The following is a 7,393-nucleotide window of genomic DNA, read 5'->3' as shown; positions in this document are numbered from 1 at the left end:
TCACTTTCACATTCACACAAAATTCTGCTCAGATGGTTTATGAGGATATTTAAATAAATAACATATTTACTGGATTATTTATGTAAAGCTGCCAGTCTGACAGTTGAAAGCTTTATACAGATTGCGTTTACAGACGAGTTCAGGAGCGACGTCGCTAATTCTGTGTCCAGCTTCATCTCCTTCACCAGTAATAAATTACTTCATCCAGGTAAAGCGCTGCTGGTGTTTATTCTCATTTAACTGCGTTTTTAAACTTTTTTTGAAGCACAGTGTGATTCTTTTGAGAGCCACGGCTGCACAGAACACTTGCTGATGATGGGGGCGGGGTGAAGGCACACTGGGGGCGGAGTCGATAAAATGATTGGCAAGAGATCCATCCAAACACAAACATGCTCTCTGGACCAGAAGGCAGTTTTCTAAATTTTTTTTTTTCAGCCATGTAATAAACAAGTGTTGAGGCCACGACTTAAACCGTTACTTTTAATCGTTTCTACACATTTTTCTTGGTTATTCGTACTGTTAAGAAATGAGAAATATTGACTATTGCACTTTTATTACATTGAAGTTTGGCAAGAGAATTAAATATCCTTCAAGTATAGTGTACTATTCAATTCAATTAAATTTTATCTGTATAGCACTTTTAACAGTGGACATTGTCACAAAGCAGCTTTACAGAAATAAATGGATTCACAAAAATATATTGTAAATATTTGAATTTATCCCTAATGAGCGAGCCAGTGGCGACGGTGGTGAGGAAAAACTCCCTGAGATGATATGAGGAAGAAACCTTGAGAGGAACCAGGCTCAAAAGGGAACCATCCTCATCTGGGTGCAACGGATAGTGCGATTATAAATCATTCCCTTCTATTATTGTGTACTATATGGACAAATAGTGCAAATGTGCAACCAATAAATTCATCACAGTTTTCACAAGAAGTCCGGCTGGTTAAAATCTATCCACTGTGTTTAATACTGTAAGTTGTATTAAAGCACACTGAAATATTCTTTAGCGTAAGTGAGCTTCAGTATGTTAAGAAATATGAGTCAAATCAACACCTTAAATGTGCGCTAACGGTTCTTTCTAGACGAAACCGGACACACATAAAGATCTGGAACACTTTCATTGAATGAAATGTTGAAAAACGATACACTTTTGTGACTCCTATTTACAATTAAAAAAAAACCCCACAAAATAAAAATGTAATTTTCATTTGAGTTTTCGAGTCATTCGATTTACAGTACGTTTATTCACATGTAGTTCCTTACAGCATACTCAAGTATAATTTAAATAATATTTAAATAAATAAAAAAAAGAAAAATACAGAAAAGTATATTTTAGACATATTTCCAGAAGGTTCTAATATTCTTTACATACTACTCTTGGACTGAAAAAGACTTAAAGTTTTCTCCTAAATCACTAAGTAAAGAGTTTCTTTAAGCCTTATGACATGTTGCGAGTTCTCCTCAGAATTCTATATTTATTACTAGTTGTTTAGATCAACACTTTAACCCTACAGTTATACTACGACAAAGCGACAGATGATTCTATGTAAATTAGGTATGACGCTGTAAATCGGCTTGAACGATTCCTCGGAGCGATCCTACAGCGCGACTTTGTATGGTATGGTGTGACGTTTCTTCAGTTCCTTGCTCACAACTTTAATTCCTACCTGCAATTAATTCCTGCAAAAAAACACATAAGCATGGTTTCATCTTCTCCTGTCATGTACGAGCTCTCATTAGAGTCTTTAAGAAGAAAAATTAAGCTTGGAAGGAAGTCGCAGAGATCGTTGGTGTCCATGGCGAGTGTATGTAGCTAGTACAGTTAGCTCGCTTTGCTAATCTAATCTGAGAACGAAGCTGGTACGAAGCTGTTTAATGCGTTAATTCATTATTTAGCTAGTTAGCTTCAGAAGATATACAGTATAGAGTTACTACTGTTTCTCATCTGAGCTAAAAAAAAAAAAAATGGACAAGCCACGCCCACACGCAAACCCAGTGATTAGTCGCATGCTAGCGTGAACGTAGATGAAGTTGATATTGTTAAGGAAAGAGAGATAAGTAGACGAGTTGTTTAAGTAAATAACGTAAATAATCTACACATTCTCCTGAAATAAATCACGTTTCTTTAATTTGTTTAAATGTGTTTTTCAGCGTGGTGTTTATATAAACAATCTTTCTTCTTTCTTTTGTCTCAGTCTGTCTCTAACACACTTCACACATCAGCACACCTTCAAACTCAAGCCGACCTTCAGAGCGCGAACCGCACGTCACCCGTCTGTTCGAGACGTCTCGGGTCCGGGGGTTAATGTGTTTTTGAAACACGTCCTCAGAGCCGCGTGGTGCGATTTATCAGAGGAGTGTTAGCGCTTTGGGCTGCGGCGTGACAGGACGGAGAAACAGACTCAATAAATCAGACAGAGTGGAGATGAAACGCTGCCTGTTCACTCTGACAGTGACGAATAACGCGGTGAGGGTTCAATCAGCTCGCCAAATCTGACCGCACTAACAGCCACCCGCTCCTCTGCACACTCAGCCTGAGCCGAGATTCAACCCGCAGCATTCAACATCCGTCTGTATTCACCGTTTACACCTGTACAGGTACACCTGAGCATCGGAAGTGCTGTGCGGTTCTCTCTGTGAAAGAGACTCAGCCTAAGAGAAAGGTAAGACAGATCACAAGAACAAGAACAAGAACAAGAAATACAGCAATATATTAAAAACATACAGCCAGGTGCCTCCAGTGTGTGTGTGTGTGTGTGTGTGTGTGTGTGTGTGTAAGCAAGGGAAAAGTTACCTAGAGGGCCGGGGGCTATCTGAGAAAAAAATAAAATTATAATAGTATATTATATGATTTTGGTTTAATATAATATAATATACTATACTATACTATACTATACTATACTATACTATAATATAATATAATATAATATAATATAATATAATATAATATAATATAATATAATATAATATACACTGCTTGCAATAATGATAATAATAATAATAATAATTTAGCACCTTTTAGTGATTAAAACTGCATGAGGGAAGAAGCAGAAAGTAATAGAAATTATATAATAATAAATAATTCTAAAAATAACAATTAGGTAACCATAAAATAAATAATTAATTATGATAAATTAGTGGCAGTGAAATAAAAGCAGGGAGATATAGCTCAGAAAAAAATAGTAAAATTAAATATCTAATTCAAATAAAAGTAAAAACTTATAAATAAAATAAAATAATAAAATAAAATAATGACTAATGATACAACAAATATAAAAATATAAAAAGAAAAGCTAAAGAAAGCTAAAATATCTCGCTTAAATACTTTTTTGACTTTGTTTTTTTTTTTTTTTAAATCATTGCTCTAAATGGTTGCCTTTTTTGTCATTTTAATCCTTTAAAATTCAGCATTTTGGACCAAAGATTAAAAAAGTAAAGTAAGAAATGTCTCTCGCATTAAAACTAATGAAAAAACAAACAAACAAAAAAAAAAGACAAAAAGAACTAGACAATGTCTGCATCGAATTTAAGCCAATTCTGTCACCGCCCCTAATAAATAAATAAATAAATAAACAAATAAATAAATAAATAAATGAGCTTTCACTTCAGTAGCTCAGCATCAGTGATTAATATACAGTTCTCAATTTTAAATAAAAAAATCTCTCACTCGGTTTCATTTAGTTGCAAAATTACACCTGAATATTTCAATAATATTTAAGAGATGATCAAAAATTTTAAAGGCAAATAAAATCAGGGCAAGTTTTATTTTTCCTGACGAGTTTCTTGTCAGTGGCTGTTTTTCCCTGAATAGTTTTCAGAATAGTTTATTTGAGAACAAAAAGTTTTAGACTGGAGACAAAAAGTGTGTAGCGTTGTTCTAAATTTAGTAATAAAAACACATTAAAGCCACATTAAGAGCGGCTGCGGTGATGGATGTTGGTGTATCGTTAAAGACGGAGAGTCGCTGAAGCTGTAAATGAAACATCATCAGAGATAAAATCACACCATAAAGCTAAGCCCCTAAAGACTGTGTGCAAAAGTTTGCACACCCACGGGACAGAACTGTAAACCATTTCTCCTGATTATTGATCATATTTCTGTTCACATGTGATTTTTACACATGCGTGGCGTATTTCATGGCTTTAATCACACATTATTCATGTGATATCAGATGTGATTACTTCAAGTGCAATTTTAAAGAAATGCACTTTAACATATTACTCATATAACAACACGTGAAGCACGTGATCACACGTGAAAGGAAATGATTCAGGTCAGATTAGAATTGATCACATGACCTTCAGTAATGCTAGATTATGGACTGATAAACAAGAACGCTAATAAAACAACACTAATTTATACTTTTATAAAAGAGATAAAGATGTAAAGTGAGAGCAGGTGAAGATTTTTATTTTTCTGTGGTTTTTCAGCGTGTTACTCAGCAGTAAGATGCCATAAGGCCCATGTTTAACACTTAACTCTGTCTAGTAAATGTTCGAAGCAGCTGTAAGCTCCAGAGCGAGGCTTTACAGAGCGAGGCTTTACGGAGCGAGGCTTTACGGAGCGAGGGTTTATAGAGCGAGGGTTTACAGAGCGAGGGTTTACAGAGCGAGGCTTTACAGAGCGAGGCTTTACAGAGAGAGGGTTTACGGAGCGAGGCTTTACGGAGAGAGGGTTTACGGAGCGAGGCTTTACGGAGAGAGGGTTTACAGAGCGAGGGTTTACAGATCGAGGCTTTACAGATCGAGGGTTTACGGAGCGAGGCTTTACGGAGCGAGGCTTTACGGAGCGAGGGTTTACAGAGCGAGGGTTTACAGATCGAGGCTTTACAGAGCGAGGCTTTACAGAGCGAGGCTTTACAGAGAGAGGGTTTACAGAGAGAGGGTTTACGGAGAGAGGGTTTACGGAGCGAGGCTTTACGGAGAGAGGGTTTACAGAGAGAGGGTTTACGGAGAGAGGGTTTACGGAGCGAGGCTTTACGGAGAGAGGGTTTACAGAGCGAGGGTTTACAGATCGAGGCTTTACAGATCGAGGGTTTACGGAGCGAGGCTTTACGGAGCGAGGCTTTACAGAGCGAGGGTTTACAGATCGAGGCTTTACAGAGCGAGGCTTTACAGAGAGAGGGTTTACGGAGTGAGGGTTTACAGAGCGAGGGTTTACGGAGAGAGGGTTTACGGAGCGAGGGTTTACGGAGCGAGGCTTTACGGAGAGAGGCTTTACAGAGAGAGGGTTTACGGAGTGAGGGTTTACAGATCGAGGCTTTACAGAGCGAGGCTTTACAGAGAGAGGGTTTACGGAGTGAGGGTTTACGGAGCGAGGCTTTACAGAGAGAGGGTTTACAGAGCGAGGGTTTACAGATCGAGGCTTTACAGAGCGAGGCTTTACAGAGAGAGGGTTTACAGAGCGAGGGTTTACAGATCGAGGCTTTACAGAGCGAGGCTTTACAGAGAGAGGGTTTACGGAGTGAGGGTTTACAGAGCGAGGGTTTACGGAGCGAGGCTTTACAGAGCGAGGGTTTATAGAGCGAGGCTTTACAGAGAGAGGGTTTATAGAGCGAGGCTTTACAGAGAGAGGGTTTACGGAGTGAGGGTTTACAGATCGAGGGTTTACGGAGCGAGGCTTTACGGAGCGAGGCTTTACAGAGCGAGGGTTTACAGAGCGAGGGTTTACAGATCGAGGCTTTACAGAGCGAGGGTTTACAGAGCGAGGGTTTATAGAGCGAGGCTTTACGGAGCGAGGCTTTACAGAGCGAGGCTTTACATTTACATTTACATTTATGGCATTTGGCCAGAGCGACTTACAATAGTGCTTTGAAGTCTATCAAAAATACATTCTGATATTGGTTTACAGAGCGAGGCTTTACAGAGCGAGGCTTTACAGAGAGAGGGTTTATAGAGCGAGGCTTTACAGAGCGAGGCTTTACAGAGCGAGGCTTTACAGAGCGAGGCTCAGATTCTTCCATTCCTGTTCATCCTGCAGTGGAAATCTGATTTCTGTTTTCAAAACGCTCTCGTCCACTTCCCCCCTGATCGAGTCCTCTTGTCCATCTTTAATGGGTCGTTCCATTTCTTTAAGGGACGAGGATTCAGTCGATGTCGCTGCAGACTTCAGGCACAAAAGCTGGAGGTGTTAATCAGCTTAATATCTACAGCGTGCAACATGTGATTCATCCTCCACGTGTAGATAACGCCGACGGAGCTGTTACTTTACTCTGCTGATGAGTCAGTGAGCTGATACGCCTCAGTACAGAGCGTGAAGGAAACTGAGTGTGAGAATCTCAGAGGAAACCACAACACACCGATTATATCAGAGACAAGAACAGGAAGTGGACGCTCGTGCAGGGTGAAGTCATCACGCTTACAGGAAGTGAACGCTCGCGCAGGGTCAAGTCATCACGCTTACAGGAAGTGGACGCTCTTGCAGGGTCAAGTCATCACGCTTACAGGAAGTGGACGCTCGCGCAGGGTGAAGTCATCACGCTTACAGGAAGTGGACGCTCTCACAGGGTGAAGTCATCACGCTTACAGGAAGTGGACGCTCGCGCAGGGTGAAGTCATCACGCTTACAGGAAGTGGACGCTCTCACAGGGTGAAGTCATCACGCTTACAGGAAGTGGACGCTCTCGCAGGGTGAAGTCATCACGCTTACAGGAAGTGGACGTTCTCGCAGGGTGAAGTCATCACGCTTACAGGAAGCGGACGCTCTCACATGGTGAAGTCATCACGCTTACAGGAAGCGGACGCTCGCGCAGGGTGAAGTCATCACGCTTACAGGAAGCGGACGCTCGCGCAGGGTCAAGTCATCACGCTTACAGGAAGCGGACGCTCGCGCAGGGTCAAGTCATCACGCTTACAGGAAGCGGACGCTCGCGCAGGGTCAAGTCATGACGCGATGTGAGTGTGTCCTGTAGGAGGCGCTGTTGCATGAACTGCACTGGAATTTACTGAATTACACGGAGAAGAAGAACCAAAACAAGGCGAGTTCTGTGTTTCATTGCAGGAATAATAAATAGACGAGAACATAAGAGATATAACTGTGTTTTGAAAAGTGGTGGAAAAAGAAAGCTCGAGTGATTAATTATAAAGCGAGTGAATTGTGACTGAAAGCGTTTGGGAGGTGTTTAACTCGTCTGTATGCAGCAGGATGAGCAGCTCTCGTATCGACGCACTTCAGTGTAACTAGCGTTTAAATCCATGATTTCGATCCCTCACTGACTCGCGATGCTTTGGTTTTGATGTTTATTGAGTTGCTGTGGTTTACATCATCTACACTGTGTTTACTGAAGTTTTTACAAAGTGTTTTTTTTTCTGTTTCTCTCATGAGCTGTTCTGTACGAGGTTTTTAACGGACCACACTCTCAGAAAGAGATCCACGTCCACAGAAGACGGAA

This window comes from Pangasianodon hypophthalmus, chromosome 5 (genome assembly GCF_027358585.1).
Source record: "Pangasianodon hypophthalmus isolate fPanHyp1 chromosome 5, fPanHyp1.pri, whole genome shotgun sequence".
NCBI classification, from domain to species: Eukaryota; Metazoa; Chordata; class Actinopteri; order Siluriformes; family Pangasiidae; genus Pangasianodon; species Pangasianodon hypophthalmus.
This window is presented reverse-complemented; position numbering follows the sequence as displayed.